Source organism: Amphiura filiformis, chromosome 19, assembly GCF_039555335.1.
Source record: "Amphiura filiformis chromosome 19, Afil_fr2py, whole genome shotgun sequence".
Lineage (NCBI taxonomy): Eukaryota > Metazoa > Echinodermata > Ophiuroidea > Amphilepidida > Amphiuridae > Amphiura > Amphiura filiformis.
The window spans coordinates 35,654,195-35,674,471 of record NC_092646.1 but is presented as its reverse complement, the minus strand read 5'-3'; the positions used below and the strand labels follow the sequence as shown (position 1 = coordinate 35,674,471).

Sequence of the window (20,277 nt, the reverse complement as noted above, 5' to 3'; positions counted from 1 at the left end):
GGAAAAATAATCACAAATTCAAAACTGAACCACATTGGGGTAAAGTTACAAGCATTTGATCAGACGAATGGAAGGTCCAGTTTTAAAAGCTTTTAAAAGTGACAAACTGGCCTATTCCAAACTCCACATCTGGTTTGAGAGTGTGGTATGCGTGCCTCTAAAAAGCTAATAAAACAAAAGGAACAAAAGAACTTATAGAACGATTAGATAGTGCATCTATTACAAAAACAAATTTACCCCAATATGGTTCAGTTTTGAAATTGTGATTATTGTTCCAAGTGTAAGGATTATAGGCCTATTAGCATCTCAACTTACTACACCGTCCCGATGATTTGCATAATTTGCATGGAGTGATTTAAAAATTAATCACCAATTATGCACATGATGCACCCAGCACGTAGAAACACGGACAGCTACAACATCCGCGTTCCAAAGATTGATTACATTCTAGAAACACCACTTATCCGGAAAAGTTCATTTACAAAATGGAAGGCGGATGAGATGTGTCATCGCAAGTTTTGCAATTGCATTGGTCTACGGACGAAGAAATACTCATTATTAAACGATAAACTATGTACAAGAGCAGCAAAAAGAGGAATAAGGGATTACTGTGATAACCATGGATTTCACACTAAGTGTAGGCCAGTGTCGGTTGGTGGAACAGCACCGACGGAAAATAGTGAATTTATTCGGTGTTGATGTGAAACTCCCGAATTGAATCAACACAGTGCAGCTGGAATAGGAGGTTCGAATTCTGCACCAGTTTGGGTTGAAATTATTGGCGAGAAGGAAAGTGCAATAAAAGCAAAAGTAAGTGTTAACATCAGTCTAGTTTTTGATGAAGAAATAATATGAATTTATATTTTTGGTATCTAGTTTATGAAAATTGAAATCAATAATAGAGTCAAATAAATAAAATTGAAGCAATTCAAAATCGTGCAGCACGATTCGTCACAGGTAACTACAAGAGGAGGTCAAGCGTTACAGCAATGAATTCACCTGTATTCAGTGTTCGAAATAGGGAAAATATGGAGGTTGTCCCGAGGACAACTAAAGCATAAATTCTGCTTGTCCTCAAAACAATTTGGTTGTCCCCAAAATGTGTCATATATTTGGAGGTAAAATATAATGGTTGTCCAGGGGATAAGTACATAGCTCAATTTGGTTGTCCCCAGTGATTTTTGGACAAGAGGACAAGAGGATAAGTGCTTATTTCGAACACTGCCTGTATTCACCTGTTCTTCGGGCTCTGGAAATAGGGTTGTTGCCCTGTGATGCCCACCCAATTTCATCCTATTATTCACTGCATGAAAACTTAGGTATATGCCATGGAAAATACTTTAATTGGAAACTTGTTGCCAGAGACATCCAACTCCAAATGTAAATTTGTTGAACTTCTTCGCTAGGGCTTTATCCACTGCTGTCTTGAAGCAATTCATTGTTGGAGAAAGAACTAGAGTGGGAGAACCTCAACGACAGAAGGAAAGCCACAAGATTGACAATTTTCCACCAGGCAATCGCGGGTCACCTCGCAATTCCAGTGCAAAAGGCCCTGCGTCCGGTCAACCGGAATCTAAGGCATACATCAACTACAGCAAACAATTTTAAACCTATCGCCACCAATAAAGACTGTTTTAAGTACAGTTTTACTCCCAGAACTTTGGTTGACTGGAACTCTTTATACCCAGCAACTTAACTACAATCCCGGACAAGGAAAACTTCTCAGAAGCGGTGAAAGAATACTACAAATCAACAACAGCAAAAAAGTAACAAGTAAACCACATGCGCACAGTCCTGTCCGGTTGACTCTTTTGAAATAAAAAGGGTGTTGGACAGTATCAACAAAGAAGAAAAAGAGTCATGCATGGTAGTTCATGGTCATGATTAGTTCGCAACACAAACTTAAATAACGGGCAAAACAGACACCTCATTTATCGGTATGACATTTTCGTATTGGTGCTGCCCTATCTAAGTTTGCCACGCACTGAAGTGCCATCTCAGTTTTGGTGCGCCGATGTGGATCATGTGTGAAATGAATTTTTATTTATTCTGGATAAATAATTGGGTATTAATTACAATTACAAGCATAAGAGTTTAGACAAGAAGTACAAGAAGCTGTGTAATTAATATTATGACAAACATGCAACTATTTTTAAAGCTACAGGAGCCTTGTATTTTTTAGTGCAACGTTGCACTAGCTTTTTGTATACACTTCATCCCATACCGTTGTGCAGAGCTACTACGGTATGGGTTCCTCGCACTACAGTACTAGGCAGGCTTCCCGTTAGTGTGCGTCATTGCGTCCAGACGCGTATTTTACAAATTTGGACGCAAGTTCACATGGCTAATCAAGTATTTTGCGTCCATGTAACATACATGTGGACGCAGACAAAACTTCGAAATTTTATCATTAATTGATGATAAAGATAAGAAATTTTATTCTTTTATATTTTTAAGATAATAAAAGCCCCAAAATTTTGACCCACCTGCTGAGAATTGAAGTAAATTCTGCAATATTTGTAAATGCAACGTCAGGAAATCGTGCACTTTTTTTTGCTTTCCGAACGATCGCTATGGCCTGGGGAATACCCGATTGATTTGTTTACATGCAAGCACGTGCAGTTAATGTTTATTTATTTATTATCACAACCTGACAATATTCAATTTTTAATATTTTAAATTTATTTTCTCATAAATAATCTAGGTTTCCTTTATTAGTATTATTGTTACGATGAATAAAAGCAATTTTAAAAACAAAATCCAAATGATAACCCTTTTTCGTATTATTTGTGGCAGCGCGTGTTTTAGTTTTTGTAGCATCAACAGCACGTTAATTTAAAAACAGAAATGCGGAAGTGAAAGTACGAACGAAAATTGCTCAAGATTGACTGACTTTGCTCATGTTTTTGCACCTGTTTTTGACCACGTTTCGGACCAAAACTGACACAGAAATGAGAAAAATTATCATAGCGAATGGAGATGGAATATCACGGCGAAAATGCACTTTTATTTTTTTTTAACAATCGACATTTGATGAGGTGTAGACCCGGGGTACGTGTGTATCGTCATAATTGAGAATTTCAGATGGACGCACAAAAATCTGTCTGGACGCAAGTTTTGCAACCTCGCCAGCAAACTTGCGTCATTACGGACGCACATTTTTAAAACCTTAACGGGAACCCTGGTACTAGGTCATGATAGACTTCACTTCATTCAGTCATGTCAGTCTATCTACTCTATACTATAGAAAAATTATTTAATTTGTGTACATCGTGGAACATTCAACTACACTTGTTACTCCGCGACTAATCATGCTAATACACGAGCATACAAGTTATACAACGCTATGAATACTGAGTTTACAGTTACTGGATTGAACTAATTTAAAATGATAGTATACACTATGTACATGTACATTGTAGGACAGTCATTGATTGAGAAATAATATTTTGCAGTAAACATTTGACGGGCGTATTGTACCGTGATGTTGCAAAGTAGGAGCTAACAACGCGTAAATACTGTGCAAAGCTCATTCATAAATTTCCACTTGGCAACAGCAGATCGCCTCAGCTAGGCATGATCACAACATTTTCAAGTAGGATATTTCTCATGGAAATTATTTTGTTTAAAAAGGTGATTATTTAACTTAAAAATGAGGGGTCAACCATGTCTGTAGGTCAAAAATCAGCAAAGTTATGGGCAAATGGGGATGGGGCTGTGATGGGTTTTTTTTTTCCCAATAATTTGTTTTCAAAAATCGAAGGTGGGATGGTCCTAGAGGTGATTTTGCACCTGTTTGTCCCATTCTTTTCGCTGGCATTTTATTCTTTACTTTGTCTTGATTATTAGTATGTGCAATATTTATATAATACTAGCGGGTACCAGCAGCTGAGCCCCGCTAGATGAGTAAATGGAGCGGTTAGTAAACGGGATCGGTTAGTATAAGCGATGGAAATGGTAATCATGTCAATTGGTATCGCTTTTAACAGCTCAATTATTACGCGGTTAGTGATGTGGTAGGCCTACCATTTGTTGCCTCTACTTTGCAAACGACGTTCTTTCTTTCTTACTTTCCCGTTCTTTCTTTCTTGCTTTCCCGTTCTTTCTTTCTTGCTTTCCCATTCTTTCTTTCTTGCTTTCCCGTTCTTTTTCTTTCTTGCTTTCCCGTTCTTTCTTTCTTGCTTTCCCGCTTCCCGTTCTTTCTTTCTTGCTTTCCCGTTCTTTCTTTCTTGCTTTCCCGTTCTTTCTTGCTTGCTTTCCCTCCCTTTCTTTCTTGCTTTCCCTCCCTTTCTTTCTTGCTTTCCCTCCCTTTCTTTCTTGCTTTCCCTCCCTTTCTTTCTTGCTTTCCCTCCCTTTCTTTCTTGCTTTCCCTCTTTCTTGCTTTCCCTCACTTTCTTTCTTGCTTTCCCTCACTTTCTTTCTTGCTTTCTCTTTCTTTCTTTCTTTCTTTCTTTCTTTCTTTCTTTCTTTCTTTCTTTCTTTCTTTCTTTCTTTCTTTCTTTCTTTCTTTCTTTCTTTCTTTCTTTCTTTCTTTCCCTTTCTTTCTATCTTTCTTTCTTTCTTTCCCTCTTTCTTTCTTTCTTTCTTTCTTTCTTTCTTTCTTTCTTTCTTTCTTTCTTTCCCTCTTTCCTTCCCCTTTGTACTTATTTTTTCTTTGTCTTTCCCTTTTTTCTTTCAGTTTCTCTCTTTCCTGCGTTCCATTTCTCTTTCTGTTTCTTGCTTGTTCACTTTCTTTCTCTCTCTCTCTCTCTCTCTTTTTCTTTTCTTTCTTTCTTTCTTTCTTTCTGTCTGTCTGTGTTTCTGTTTCATCAAGTAGGCCTATAGCAACATTGGGTTTCAAGAAGGTTGAGTTACATAGCGTAAATTCGGTGTTGGGGTGGGTATAACCCCCCCAATGTTTTGATAAGGTCAATGGTCCGTACAATCACCCCAAGTTCACACATGTATAATAGATGTGGGTTTCTGACAAAATTAACCTCATTTTTGGCCAAACTAAAAAGTGCCAGTTTTTGCGGCCTTCGTGCGAATTTGTTCCACTTTTGCACAATATAATTCACCAGTAGGCCTAATTAGCTTGCCATAAATTATTCTGTCGCCAAGATGCTGGCTTCACTGTAGGCCTATTGCAAGAAATTGATTTAAACGCGGACCCATCCCCATGCCATGTCAAGAGAAATCTACGCCATTGTTAATGTTGCCTAAAGATGCGGATTCACTATTAATATGCTTACTTCAAGAAATGTTTTCATCCCTCCCCTAATGTCAAAAAGAAATCTACGCCACGGATATTTAGCGGTTGCGGTTTTATACCATGCTATAATCTGCTAATAATGTCCCACACTCCCCATCGAAATTCATCACAACATGAGAAGCGAATAAACTCAAATTACTTTCAAATACCGTATATATGCCTAGGCCTACCTTGAATTTAAAATCTTGGAAAGTCATCACAAAAGAAGTTTCCGAAAGTCATAATTTGCATAAGCGAATGCAGTTGATTTATTATTATAGCCGTTCTGTTTACCATGCCGCATAATGCCCACTCTCCGTCGAAAGTCACCACGAGCGGATAAACTAATATCACTTTCAAAATTATTAGATCACTTGGACCATTTATTTTCAAAATACGTAACTTAAAACCACCTTTGTCTCAGCCATTAATTTGTTAGTTCCGTCTAAGAGATGTGATATTTTCCGTCTTAGATGAAACTGGAAGTTTTGTTACCATTAGCGCGTCGGGAAGTTGCCACGACCTGTGCGTAATCCGAAAGTCATAATTTGCATAAACGATTTGTTTGATTTATTATTATAGCCGTTGCGGTTACCATGCCGCATAATGCCCACTCTCCGTCGAAAGTCACCACGAACGGATAAACTAATATAATATCACTTTCAAAATTATTAGATCACTTGGACCATTTATTTTCAAAATACGTAACTTAAAACCACCTTTGTCTCAGCCATTAATTTGTTAGTTCCGTCTAAGAGATGTGATATTTTCCGTCTTAGATGAAACTGGAAGTTTTGTTACCATTAGCGCGTCGGGAAGTTGCCACGACCTGTGCGTAATCCGCGATATAGCAACGCAGCAACGGACCGTAAATAAGCGGGCCACCATTGGTTGATCTACCGAATAAATCCAAATAATTATTTGTATTTATTAATTTATCTATCTATCTATGCATTTACCATTTATCTGGAAATGCTAGAACTTATTTATTTATCTATTTATTAATTTATAATTTATCTATAATCTCCGAGATGATACCGATGAATCGATCAGTTCCTCTTCAAAGTATCGATTATCGGCAAGTTCCTCTTTAATAGTATAGATATTTATCTTTGTAATTGTATATGAGCCAGTGATGAAGCATAATAAATAAATAAATAAATAAATAAATAAACAAATGTCCGTTTTTGAAATTCTGCATTTTTCTGCGGCCATCATTGACAATGCCTTACAATGATTTACTGTACAAAAATGCAACTAAGGCGACGAAAAAAAGAAAACCCTGTTCTACGGGCCCGACCGACCCAGATTTTGAACAAATTGGGAAACAAATTTCCTGTACATATATGAATGCCAACCCAAATTTCGAATTTGCAAATTGTTTATAGATTTTGGTTATTTTTTGGGTAATTATTTCCAAAAAAACACACAAAAAAACAGGCCGACCGACCCTACTTGAAAGGTCTGTCCGCCTGTAGAACAGGGTTTCTTTTTTTCTTTCTGTATCAAGGATAAATACCAACACTTTTTAGACTACATCTCAAATTGCTTCTGGTGTCCAAATTTCAAAATTTAGTTTTTCCCTATGGGAATTACACATTTGAGCCATTTACTGTGGTCGCAACTTTTTGAGTTGAACGTCGCCCTCTATAATAAGCAATCTGGACATGCCTCCCTCAGCAGCCAATCAGAAACAAGTGCGCAGTAAATATCTGATGTACATACGCTAGGTGAATATGAAAACATAAAATTTGGATTCAAACAGCTGAGTCTCGCCTTGAGTATAAATCAGGCACGAAACATCTATCCCCTGAAAGGCTATAACATATTGGTGCGAGAGAAGATGACGACTGAACTGAAAACAGGGTCAAAGAGCTGGTGGTGGACAGCACGTAGACTAGCTGGGACGGGCGGAAAGTCTGTAATACCAGTACTGAAGGTCAATGGAAATACACACATATCTCTTCAGAAGATATTAAGGCAGAATGTTTATCATGGATCCCTTTCTGTGAAAAATCTACCATCCCTGAAGAAGACAATGTCAACAAAAGTGTCCCAGAGCTGTACACTAGGACCTCTAGCTGCTCCAAGGTCATGTTCTGGCACAGCAAAGTTAAGAAAAAGTTGGTCAAAATTTAAAAAAATGATAGATAGATATTTGCTTAAAAAGTTACCTTTTTCAGAGTCTTGGTTAGCAGCAACGTAGCTTAGATAGATAGATAGTTTTTAAAAATTAATTAAAAAAAATGTTTGCCCAAAAAGTTGTTTCTAACGTTGACCGAAAAATTTTGGGCCAAAAAAAAACCCCCAATTTTGTTGGATTTTCTCAAAAAATGAGCATTTTGGCCCAAATTTGAATTTATAAAGTCTTTGTCATCCTGTATACTTTTTACCAACAATTTAGCAGTTATGAGGCCCAAAAGTTTCCATAATTCCAGGGTTAAGTTTATGTTACCGAAATGTATTTTGAATTTGATGACTTATTCTGTATCTTCAGAGCAAAATGTGCAATTTTAAACAGCTTAAGGGATCTAAAATGAGCGTTTATTGCGTTTCGACAATATTTTTTGTGGGACATGAGAGCACCTCAGACCTATCGAATTGCATTCTGAATACGAAGCATGTCTTTCCGATATCAAATAATTTTCATTTTTTGAAAATCACAATATAATAAAAATTTTATGACAAATTATAAAAATTTGATATTTTTCAAATTTTGATATATAACAGTCCTCGAAGTAAATTATATAAATCTAATGATATATTCTTAAAGTGTATGTAGCAGGGAGGAAAAGCCGACGGTCAATTGAAAATTTTGACCTTTCATATTGAAGATATGGATTTTTTCCCAAAAGCGACCTAATTTTTTTTTTGGTGTTTTGGGAAAAAAATCCATATCTTCAATCTGAAAGGTCAAAATTTTCAATTGATCGTCGGCTTTTCATCCCACCTACATACACTTTAAGTATAAATCATCAGATTTATAAAGTTTACTTCAAGTACTGTTAAATATCAAAAATATCAATTTTTAATGATTTGCCATAAAATGTGTATTAAATTGCGAATTTCAAAAATCAAAATTATTGATATCAGAATGACATTCTTCATATTCAGAATGCAATTCGATATGTCTGATGTGCTCTGATGTCCCACAATAAATACTGTCCAAACGTTCATACCCCAGCCCTTAAACATGTATCATTTGAGCAACTTTTTTAAGCGCTATACCCGTTAGGCGTAAATTGTATTTGGCAATAAATTTTAATATTTTTGCAATTTCAGGGAAAATGGTCCAAAAACATGCAATTTGCATGTTTTCTTGCAATTGTAGTCATTAGTCACAAAATTGTAAGACTTGGCACATATGTCTAAGCATTCAAAATCTTGGTAAGAGTTAGCTCATAATTTTAATATTGTTTTGTATGTTATTTGTGCTTAGAATTGGTTTTGAAAAAAATTGGAAAATGTGTTTTCCAAAAATTAGAATGCATTAACTTGAAATTGATTCTCACAGATTATGCAAAAAGGTTGAAAAATGCCCTAAAAATGCATGTTTTTGGCCTTTATTTCCAAAAATGACAAAATATTAAAATGTTGCTTTCATTGCCAGGTAGGACTAACTAAAGGATTTAGGCCTACATAGGCTACATGTAGGATTTAGCTATTCCCTCGTTTCATTTGGCAAAACGGGATAATAATATATTTTACTCCAAATTTTTTTTCTGGAATGGGGAGTACTTGTTTACATATTGTGTGCAAATACTAAATATTGGCGCGTTTCAATTTACAAAAAATTTAATATGCTCTAATGCAGAGCATCATAATCAAAACTTTACTAGTAACCATGGTAGTATTGTCACATGCACACTGAGCCATTTGTCAGGCACCAATGACCTTTAGCGTGCATCCACAGAACTGGAATGCATTTTCCCTGTGTAAATTTGTTTAGACTCGTTACCATGATTACTCCAGTTAGAAACCGGGGTAACTAAACTGAAAGAGACACCGACAGTGAAAATAGTTGGAAGGTTTGAATGTCAATCATACCATAAAAAGCATTGTTGTTGCATACATTGAATGTTTGCAAATAGCTGCCAGGTGTCATATTTTTAAAGATTGTGTAGGATATAGAATACAGAAATTGTCAAATGTTTATAGGGCAGCTATCGCATCCATGTTCCAATCAGTGCACTTGGTGAAATGTCAGTGTGAACTAGAGTTACAACGCTTGCAGACTCTCTACTAGGGGGTGTGACTTAGATAAAACAAGGCAACTCATCTGGAGTTTTCTGGTAATACTTTGAACTTGTGACGTATTTCAATGCTTTTGATAGTTTTGGAAACCATGTGAAAACATACCTCAATGTAAACAAACATGATTCCTTAAATATAAAATGTTTTACTCCTATCTTGTCAGTATCTATTTCACTCTTGTTCGTAAAACTGTACCGGTATGTGTCTGAAAAGTTTTTAAATACTGTTAAATAAAATGGTTTTAGTTACACATAAACCAGACGGTCTACATGTATCTTCACACTTCAGACCGCAGGTGAGTTTACTGACTCTGAGTATAAAATTGGTTTATTGTAGGCCTACGGTTCATACATTTTTGCTTGTTTGTTATTGTTTGAAGTTTACAATGTAGATCATAAATGGTCAAGTTAATTAAAAATGCAATTTCAACATATACGTGTACGTGTGGGGGGCATTGAAGATACTCTAGATACATTGTATCACAGATATTGGTACTGGTGGTGCCACTTCCTCTGCTACCCTTTCAATGTTGTGATTTTTATAAGCTTATGTTGATAAACTGAATGGAGCTGGAAGCAATATTGTTGAGGCAAAATGCGAGGGTACCTATATATTCCCTGCTCCTACAAAATAAGTGCAAAGTTGCCATGGCACTTTAAAAGTCCATAAACATGTGATGTTATTCTTTGAAAATTAGGAATTCAAATCAGGAATATCTCAGAAAGTTATTTTGTCAATTTTATGCTCATTTTTACAGAGAGCAGGTCTCATTTCAGTAATTCTCGTAGCTTAATACACACCTATGACGTCGCGCTATTGTTTTACCGCTCCATTATTTTCCACGAATGGAGCGATGATCACAATAACACGCCATTCGTAAATGCCTTTCTCTTTTCTCTGAAAAGCAAATACTTTTCAGGGAAAAAGTACTGGCATTTAAGAATGAAGTTAAAATAACAATTGCACTTTTGAAAAGCAAGTATTTGCGAAAAGTGCGGTATTGTTATCATCACTTCATTCATGCAAAACAATGATACTGAAAAACAAGAAGAAAATGATTTTCATTAATACAATAAATTGAGGAAGCGGATAGCAACATTTGCACAGTATTGTCATGGGACCTGAGAGCACATCAGACATATCGAATTGCATGCTGAATACGAGGATTGTCCCTATATCTAATAATAATAATAATTTTGATTTTGTGAAATTAGCGATATAATACAAATTATTAAAATTTCATATTTTTATATTTTTCCAAATGTAACAGTCCTCGAAGTAAACTTTATAAATCTAATGATATGTAATTAAACTATAGGCCTACAATGTATGTAGCTGGGATGAAAAGCCGACTCAATTGAAAATTTGACCTTTCATATATAGAACTTAAACATTTGTTTCCAAAAAGACCTACATTTTTTAGTGTTTTGAGGAAAAAATCTATATCTTTAGTAATGAAGGTCACAATTTTCATATGATTGACGACTGTTCAACCCAACTTCCTACTATTTACTGCATATCGTTAGATTTATACAATTTACTTTGAGGACTGTTAAATTTCAAAAATATCAATTTTTAATAATTTGCCTTAAAATGTGTATTGTATCGCGAATTTAATAAAAATCTAAATTATTTGATATCAGAAGGATGTGTCTGATTTGCTCTTCGTGCCACAAACAAAATACGTAAAAACGTTAGCTATCCGAGCCCTTACAATGCAATCTGTGAAAAGCAAGTCAAGATCAAAACGGGCAGGTTAAATTGTTGGCTAAGTACGTTGTACTTATTATGCAAGATGTGTTTTACCCTCACTTAGGCTTTACTTACCGTAGGCCTTTACTTTTATTTATTTGGACCTTTCTTTCTCGCTTACTGTTTTTTATAACATTTTTTTCCTTCTTTATATTTTTATCGTTTTCAGTGGCTTAGGCCCTACATATAATTTGTCATATTTTGGGCAACATTGCTACATATACATAATACACATTCTGTATCAATGTATTTAGGCCTATGAATCTGTTTATTTTCAAATCGTTCTCTTCGGGCATGTTTAATAATGATAAAAGCCACAGTAGGTCTATTTCAGGGACGGATTTAAGCAGTGGCCGGTGGCCCGGGGCCAGTGGATTTTAAGGTCGGGCCAGTAAACTTCAACAATGCTGGCCAAGCGAATACTAGATTTTTGAGCCTGATGTAACACTTACGAGACAAGATATCAGTGATGGTCATATCTACACAGTTTTCTGCTCTGCCTATCACTTGAAATTTATATCTTTATTCAATGATTTTTTTGTGTAATATTTTAATATAATATATTCTTATTCTTGCGTTGCTAGTTGGAAATATACGGCCGCTTTTTACAAATGGTAGTAGGCCTATATGTACTACTTAGCTCTTCCATGCAATACATAATTATATCTGATGATGATAGCGATACTGCAAATACCGCCTAGTTTGAAACTTTTGGAACTAAAAAAGGCAGGACTACTGACTGAACTTGTGTTAGTGACTACACTCTCTACATTGAGTACATTCAGTACAAAACAAATTAAAATTTACAGGTTTACTTGACTTTAAGGGCTCGGATAGTGATGTTTCTACATATTTTTTGTGAGAGCACATCAGATATATCGAATTGCATTTTGAAAGCGAGGAATATCAAATAATTTTGATTTTTTGATATTTGCGATATGATACACATGCATTGTATGATGACAAATGATTAAAAATTGATATAGATTTTCCCCCAAAAGCACCGACAAAAAAGTTCGGGTTTCTTTTTTTTTTGCAGTAGAACATATTGAAAAAGCTGGGCCAGTAAATTTATTGCAGGGCCACTAGATTTGCCATTTCACTGGCCTGGAGGGCCAGTAGAAAAGTGAAACCTAAGTCTGTCCCTGGTCTATTTTCTGTATAATTTTTATTTGTCATTAGTATATCTGATGTTTCATCTGATGGTATTTTGGCATGCTTGAATATTTACTTACATCGATCAGTAGGCCTATCCGATACCGTAAAACGGGTAACTTTGGGCACTTTTCAGAGTTTTAAACCACTGCTTCCAAACAAAACCAAATATATTTCTAATTATCTCTTTTTATGACGTTAGGGTTCCCTTCTACACCTTGAAGTTGAAAAAGATTTTTGAATAATTTTGAAAGGGTGCCCTAGGGGTTGAAAATAGCCTGACCAAAGTTACCCCGCATTTGGGGCAACTTTGGTCAGAGTATTACATTCCATGAAGAAAAGAAAATGAAAAAAATTGATCTTCGCTGTATATGGGCAAGGTTTTGTTTTTTGTGACATTTATCCCCAAGCAAAATTAAGCAAGCACGCATCCTTGCTCACAAATATCGATTTTTATTTTGTCTGAAAAAATGTAAAAAATGCTCATTTTTGGTCAAAATGCCAATATTTTCAGTAACTTTCAAAGAAATTGGACATGAGCGACTTCTTCCAAATATATTTCTTAACAAATTGAGACCAAATATGACTAAAAACAATATTGCTGTAATGGAAATATGACCATTTAAAAATATATTTGAACGACCAAAGTTACCCGCTTACCGAAGTTACCCCCATTTTACGGTAATTAAATATTACAATGTTAGGGACGCTCCATTTGATTTCGGAAGGGGACTGGAAGTTGAGGTGGCTTTTATTTCGCGTCGAAAAGGCGGCGAAGTTTGTTTTGTTTTTTGCCGACAAAGTTCAAGGACAATAATAGGCCTAGGTAAAATGTGTTGTAGTACATTTAAAATTTTCGTACCTTTTCGTACCTGATTTTGGTCCTTCTGCTGCGAATCAACGATATATATCCTCGGAATGATTCCATCACAAAATTATCCAAGATAAACAATAGTGTCCATAATTGCATGGTTGTTCCAAAATCGTAAACTTCGATTCACAGAGAAGAGTATCATTGCTCAGGTATAGCGATAGGTGTAGTTTTCTTGAGGTTGACAACTGTAATGACCATTTCATATGAGCCTATACATGCTATATGACCTTTTGCCAATTTTCCTTATTATGCAAAATAGAGACCTAAACGCAACATGACGCAACTACTTCAACAGTTAATACATTAGAAGTGGGCATAAAGAACTATTGATGGTCTAATCACTTTAATGATTTTACGAATCTACGTTTATTCAATTTGTGTAACAAACATTTTAAATCTTTATAATTCAAGAAGGTGGTTACGGATGATTTGAACTAAACACCTGGATCGTGATATGATGGGTATTTCTATAGAAATTTTACATAAAGCTGAGTCGGACTATTTTTGCACTCGCACCTAAAATTTAGTACGATCATTATATTAGTGTATTGTCCGGCATCAATGAGTAATTGATCAATTTGTAAAGAGCAACCTATTTCAATAACACTCCATTCGTGAAAAATAATGGAGCGGTAAAACAATAGCGCGACGTCATAGGTGTGTATTAAGTCGGTTAATGGCGCGGATTAGAGCGTGAGTGGGTAAGAATGGCTTCGCGCCCGCTGCTCAGCCATTCTTACCCACTCACGTTCTAATCCTTGGCCATTATCCTATACAGAAACTATGATACTCATCCATGAGGATGAGTACTCGGACCATCATTTCTGTGCATGCGACCAGAAATTTCAATATGTGCAGCGCATAATTTGCGATTTGCCTAATGAGCTATGAATTGTGGGAATTGACAATCAAAATACAATGTGAGACACCACTACATGTATACAACTTGCTTAATTTTTGTTGGAGAGTTCAAATAAAAAACTAGAAAAACAAATTTAACTGATATTTTGTTCAAAAAAGAGGAAGAAAAAAGAGTGCATTGCATCAGATTTCATTATTTGTCTTAAAATGTAAATTATTGGACAGGGTTTTAATAGAAAAGTTTGATGACCCATGTGTCTACTGGCCAGCTAGACAATGTTTGTGTTTTTCTTTGTATTTAAATGCATGGATGAGTTTTTAAGGAAAAAGTTTGTTGACATAAGTTTGTGTACATGTAAAGACAGTTGATGTTCCCGACTTCCCGCTTGCTTTTTTTTTTGGTAATGGGTTTCCCCTATTACCCTTTCCTTAAAATAAGCCCAGCTGCTCCACCATAAATGATAACAAAGTGTAATTGATTATATAAATTGATGATGCTTATTTAAAATACAGTAGAAACCCCAAAACTGGTAAAAACCAAAATTTGTAAAATTCAAGCAGATTGTGAAAGTTGTGAAAATAATCAATCCCCAAACACCTGCAGCGTACCATATTCAGCCTCATTAGTCCTTCTGGAAGGACCTCGGCTATCGGGGGGACTTGACAAAGCCAAGCAGCAAGAGCTGGGGTGCTCGAGCTCACTGTTTATAGTTTTTAACCTCAGCCAATAGTCTTCTTGAACATAGACCCTGAAAACAGGGCCAATGTCTTTTTCTTTTGGGAGGGGCTTATTAAAATTATGAAATGAAAGTTACAAAATGGGACTTTGGTGAGTCTTGACGTGCATAAAAATACAATGCAGTTATATCTGAAGTCAAAAGTAATCAATAATCACAAACTGGATGGTTTTATTTAGAAGGTCATTCTATTCAGACATTTGATAGAATTTGGTTGTACAGACCTGTGCCAAAAAAGGCGTAACTAGGGGGTAGGGGGGCAACGTGCCCCGGGCGCAACCTTTAGATCAACAAAAATCAATTGAAAGAACATTTTAAGACCAATATTCAACTTCTAGTAACCAAAATTAATTAGTGGTAGGCCTTATTTGTCCAAAATTTTGTGTGCCCGTGCGGAATTGTTTCAAAAATAGGGGGTTGAGTCCCCCGTCTAAGATATTCTCGGGTAGGGGTGCCAATTTGTTTTCTTGCCCCAGGCGCTACCAACCCTAGTTACGCCACTGGGCAAAATATCTGACTCAATTTGTCTTTTTTTCCTTCTTTTTTTTAAAACAATTTTTTATATAAAGCTTAAGTAGTAAACACAAGTTTGTTGACCCTTTTTTTATAGGTAATTGAAAGTTTGTTGCTCCCAGGGCCTGGGTTTCCCAGTTACCCTTTGTTTAAAATAGCATGGAGTCACCTACCTGTGTTTGTAACAAGGTGTGCCAACACAATTGAGAATAGACAATTGATCAGTGGTTTTATTGATGATGATACTGATGATGAAAAACCCAAACTTTTTTTTTTAAAAACCTCGAAGATGAATGTGAAAAAGGGTGGAGAATGATCACTAAAAATAGAAACAAAGTACCTTCAACTTGTATTTTGATTTCTCCCAAATTACAATTCTACCTGAACCCCCTCTCCCCCAAAATCCCCAAACAAATGAACAAAATACTTAAGAGAGTCTGGCTGGCTAGCAGTGGTGATGTTCGACTTTGTACAAAATTAAGCAAGCTCAACTGCAATGCCGATATATACTTTTGTCTGAAGAATTATGACAAGCACAAGAATTGCCTTACACTTACAGAGATGTAGCAAGGTAAAACAAAAATGTTTTTTAAAAAGTGACATTGGTCCAGGGACTGCCTTTTGAGAGGAGCGGGAGCAATCACGTCTCTACGGCTCCTCTTAAGTTTGCAAGAGCGATTTTATAGCTCCTCAAACACTTGATGATATGATAAATTCTTTATGTGTTGATGTATATTATGATTCATCCAGTCGTAGAAACAGAGGTGAATTATAAATAAAATACTGGAATAACTTACAATTTTGGAATCTCAGGCCCCTCGTTTGTTGAGGATGGCTTCTCCACTCGTTCCCAAATCGCTTCACGAACTCCCCGCTCAAACCACCTCTCCTCACGATCTAGAATGATAACATCCTCCGTGTCGATTTGATGTCCGGAAGTTTTGGCATGAGCGTATATAGCAGAATCCGGTTGCCAGTCAGTAGAACTAGGCCGTCTATGTTGACCAAGACGAGCTTTAAGGGATTGCTTTGTTTCTCCTACATACGCTTCTGTGCAGTCCGAATCCCCACACTTATAACCGTAGACAAGGTTAGACTGTTTGTCTCTGGGGGGCTTATCTTTAACATGCACTAGTTTTCCGCAATTTATTTACCGGCTTAAACGCTGTTGTGATGCCGAAGAGTTTATAGATGTTCTTTACTCTTTCAGAGACACCAGCACAATAGGGGATAGTTATCAGTGTTTTAAGAGTGGCTTGTTCAGAGTCTTCATTGGGGGTTACTGGGGCTTTTTTGGCGTCAATTTTTCTTTTGGCCTGCTCAAAGGCCCAGTCCGGGTAACCGCACTTCCTTAAAGCTCCATCAATGTGATCTTTCTTTATGCTCGAATGGCCACAGGTGCTCTTCTAAAGCTCTTCTTGAAGAGCTTTTGAAGAGCATTCTCCAGCTCTTTAACCTCAGCAGGCTTCCATGATGATGATGTGATGCCAGTATAGAAAGTTTGCTGTGTAAAAAGAAACAATTATGGTTTATTAGAGATATCACTCAAATGAGGTATATTTAGTCGTCAAATGCAGGAAAGAAACACCGTTCATTTTTTATATGCTTTTGAATAGGAATTTAGAGTTTAGGGTTTAAATAACAAGAAACGGTAAACAACTAGAAACAAGTTAGAATCTTTCAAGTGTAAAAGACAGATTTCAGCCTCTTACACACTATTGCAATTTCGCTCCTATACCTTTACAAAATGGTCGTATTATGTAGTTCAAATTAAGCAAGCATGGAATTGAATTTTGGTTGCTCCACATTTAGAGCGAAAAAGTTGCATGAAAATTGACAGTTTATCATAAATTATACTCTTGTGTGAAATCTGTGATTTCTAAACTGATTTACTGTACAATAGCCAACTAGATCACAAATACAGGTTTTGCTTTGAAAAAGTGCAGCATGTTGGGAAGTTATCTGTCCTGTGGTGAACCTCAGCCTTCATGGTATCACCATCATTGGTAACTTGTACTATACATTGTACAGTACATTTACCGGGCACAGCTCATTTGTTCGAAGGGTCATTAGATCAAATTCATTGAAAAGGGTTAAGGTTTAGGGCATTTTAGATTAGATTTAGGGTTAGGGTCAGTGTTTAGGATTAGCGGCAGAGCTAGGTATTCTTGTCTCAGGTCCTATGTTTATGTTGGTGTTAGAGGAGCCATTGATGGCTTATGTTACAGGTTTTGCAGATTAGGCCAAAACAAAAATATTGTTGTGTTGCCCTCAAGTGGAAAAATGGGAAAGTTGGGTCGGGCGGTCGGATTTTTTTTTAAATGCAGCCTAGGCAATTACAATTGCCATGATGGTTTTTTTTATTTCTCCTAAAAATTGCTTAGTATGGGACTTGAAATTACCTAACGTGTCTCGTACACCCTTTGTGCATGGCATATCTTTAACAAAGTGTTGCAAAGTAGGCTTATTCTTTCAAAGTCAAATCTTTGTGTTCCAGATTGGGCTACCAAATCATAAGTTTGGCAACCTTGTATTATTTGTCAAAAAATCACCCAAGTTCCTGTATTGTCTGCACTCTGCAGTACAATGAAAAACCCACCTACGCATTGGGGTCGGATTTTTTTTTTTTTTTTTTTTTTTTTTTTTTAACCTTCAGATTTTAAAAAATCCCTCAAATATTAAATAATGCTTCTTCAATTAGGGACATTTGTCAATTTTGACTTCTGGATACCTGTTAGACATCAATTAAAGACTAGTCTTTCAATATAATATTAATTTTAAGTGAAAAACATTGATTTTTTGAACAAATCTGTAAAAATCATCATTCCAAAAAAAAAAAAAAAAAAAAAAAAAAAAAAAAATACCCACCCTGATTTTTCAGGATTTAGGACCGGACGGTTGAGGGCAACACAACAAATTTTTTTTTTTTGGCCTTAGGGCTAGAGTAAGGATTGGGGTTTATTATGGACCTTGTTTGGTTTTCTTAGGGACTAATCGATCTACATACAAATGTATAATCCGTTTACCACTGTACCACTCTTTTCTTAGATATGTACAATTGCAAACTTGATCTAAACATTTATAGTGGAAAATTTCCATCTGAATCAGTTACTTGATGGACTCAATTATGAGTATTTAAATATCAGGTTGGGTAACTCTAAAGACAAAGATGCAAATTTCATCGACCGGATTAAAATGGTTGTGCAAGTTTCTTTGTAAATAAACAAAAAATATGAGTTGCCCACTGAGTCATATACTCATATAATACAAGTGAATTAAAGCGTTGAGTTGGTCACCTATCTGTAGATCCACCCACCTGTTATGTACATACTACTATTTACAAATTGTATAGTACATGCAGGTATATGTACGCGTACGTACGCACATGTACAAATGTTGGTAAGGCCGTATAAAATTAATGTTTTGGTTCTCGTCCCCTCCCTCCTCAATTTCTGGGATTTGTCGTTTTTTTTTTTTTATAGATTTTTCAATTATTTTAGACTTTGGAATGATTTATGAATTTTTCATACATTATAAGTTTATTAGAGAATTTTTGTGGTACTCTAGGGTGTTTATCACTAAGAATCTCACATTAAAAAAAAAAAAAAGTGCCTCATCGTTTCCTCGAGCACTGTTGGAAAAGACCGAAAACTACTGACAATGCTGATTTTACATTGAAAAAACAAAAACAAAAAAAACACCTCCCTCCCTCATCAATTCATGAAAATCCTCTGGACGAGAACCAAAATATTAATTTTATATGGCCTAATATGAACATGCACAGTCCAATGGTCATGGTATATCAACTGAATGATAAGACAATTGAAATTCGGTTCTCACTTTGAAATTAACGTGATTAATTAGAAGGAAAAAAAAGCGTGGTCATTGATGAATATTTTTTATTCCATAATCATGATTCATGACATTTCTTTAAAATTGAATCATTTCAGGTGTTATTGGCCATTGATATCATGATGCATTGTTTTATTGTGAGTTGATTAATCCACCAAAATTCCACATTTTTGAGTTAGGCCTATAGTTTCAAAATTTGATGCCACCTCCTTTTACTAACAAAACTAATGAATTCTTTCTATGGTCCGTGCATGGTCTTGCCCTGGCCCCTTAAATATCTCAATATTTAAGGCATATTTTACCAGCTATGTGGAGGGAGGGGATGAGCAATTTGAATAGATTCTCAGGTTCTTTCCAAATTTCTAACTTGGACCATAAAACAAACCAATAACTTAAGTACGCTCATAGTCATAATATAAAAGTGAAAAACTCACTCTCTAGAAAAGGAAGAAGAGTGAAAATCACTCTCAAAAGGTTCAAAAAAACTCCTAAAAGAAACCACTCCTAATAGACCACTAGATGTGTGATACCTTGAAAGAGTGGTTTCTACTCCTTTAGGAGTGGTTTTCACTCTTTTTGGAGTGATTTTCTATCATACCTGTACCTTGAAACCACTCTTTTAAGGGATCTAGAATGAGTGTTTATTGCGTTTCGACAGTATTTTTTGTGGGACATGAGAGCACCTCAGACGTATCGAATTGCATTCTGAATACAAAGCATGTCTTTCTGATATCAAATAATTTTCATTTTTGAAAATCACAATATAATACAAATTTTATGACAAATTATAAAAATTTGATATTTTTCAAATTTTGATATATAAAGTCCTCGGTAAATTATATAAATCTAATGATATATTCTTAAAGTGTATGTAGCTGGGAGGAAAAGCCGACGGTCAATTGAAAATTTTGACATTTCATATTGAAGATATATGGATTTTTTTCCCAAAAAGACCTAATTTTTTTTGGTGTTTTGGGAAAAAAAATCCATATCTTCAATACGAAAGGTCAAAATTTCCAATTGATCGTCGGCTTTTCATCCCACCTACA

General features: G+C 35.7%; 1 protein-coding gene across 1 annotated transcript in view; it reads left to right on the top strand.

The window, feature by feature from the left end:
• The first annotated feature begins 433 nt into the window (after positions 1-433).
• The window catches only part of LOC140141229 (endoribonuclease ZC3H12A-like), a 35,502-nt gene continuing 15,658 nt past the window's right edge, over positions 434-20,277 (top strand). Inside the window, exon 1 of the mRNA XM_072163026.1 lies at positions 434-810. The gene's annotated coding sequence lies outside the window, so the exon portion shown is untranslated. The remainder of the gene's footprint in view (positions 811-20,277) is intronic.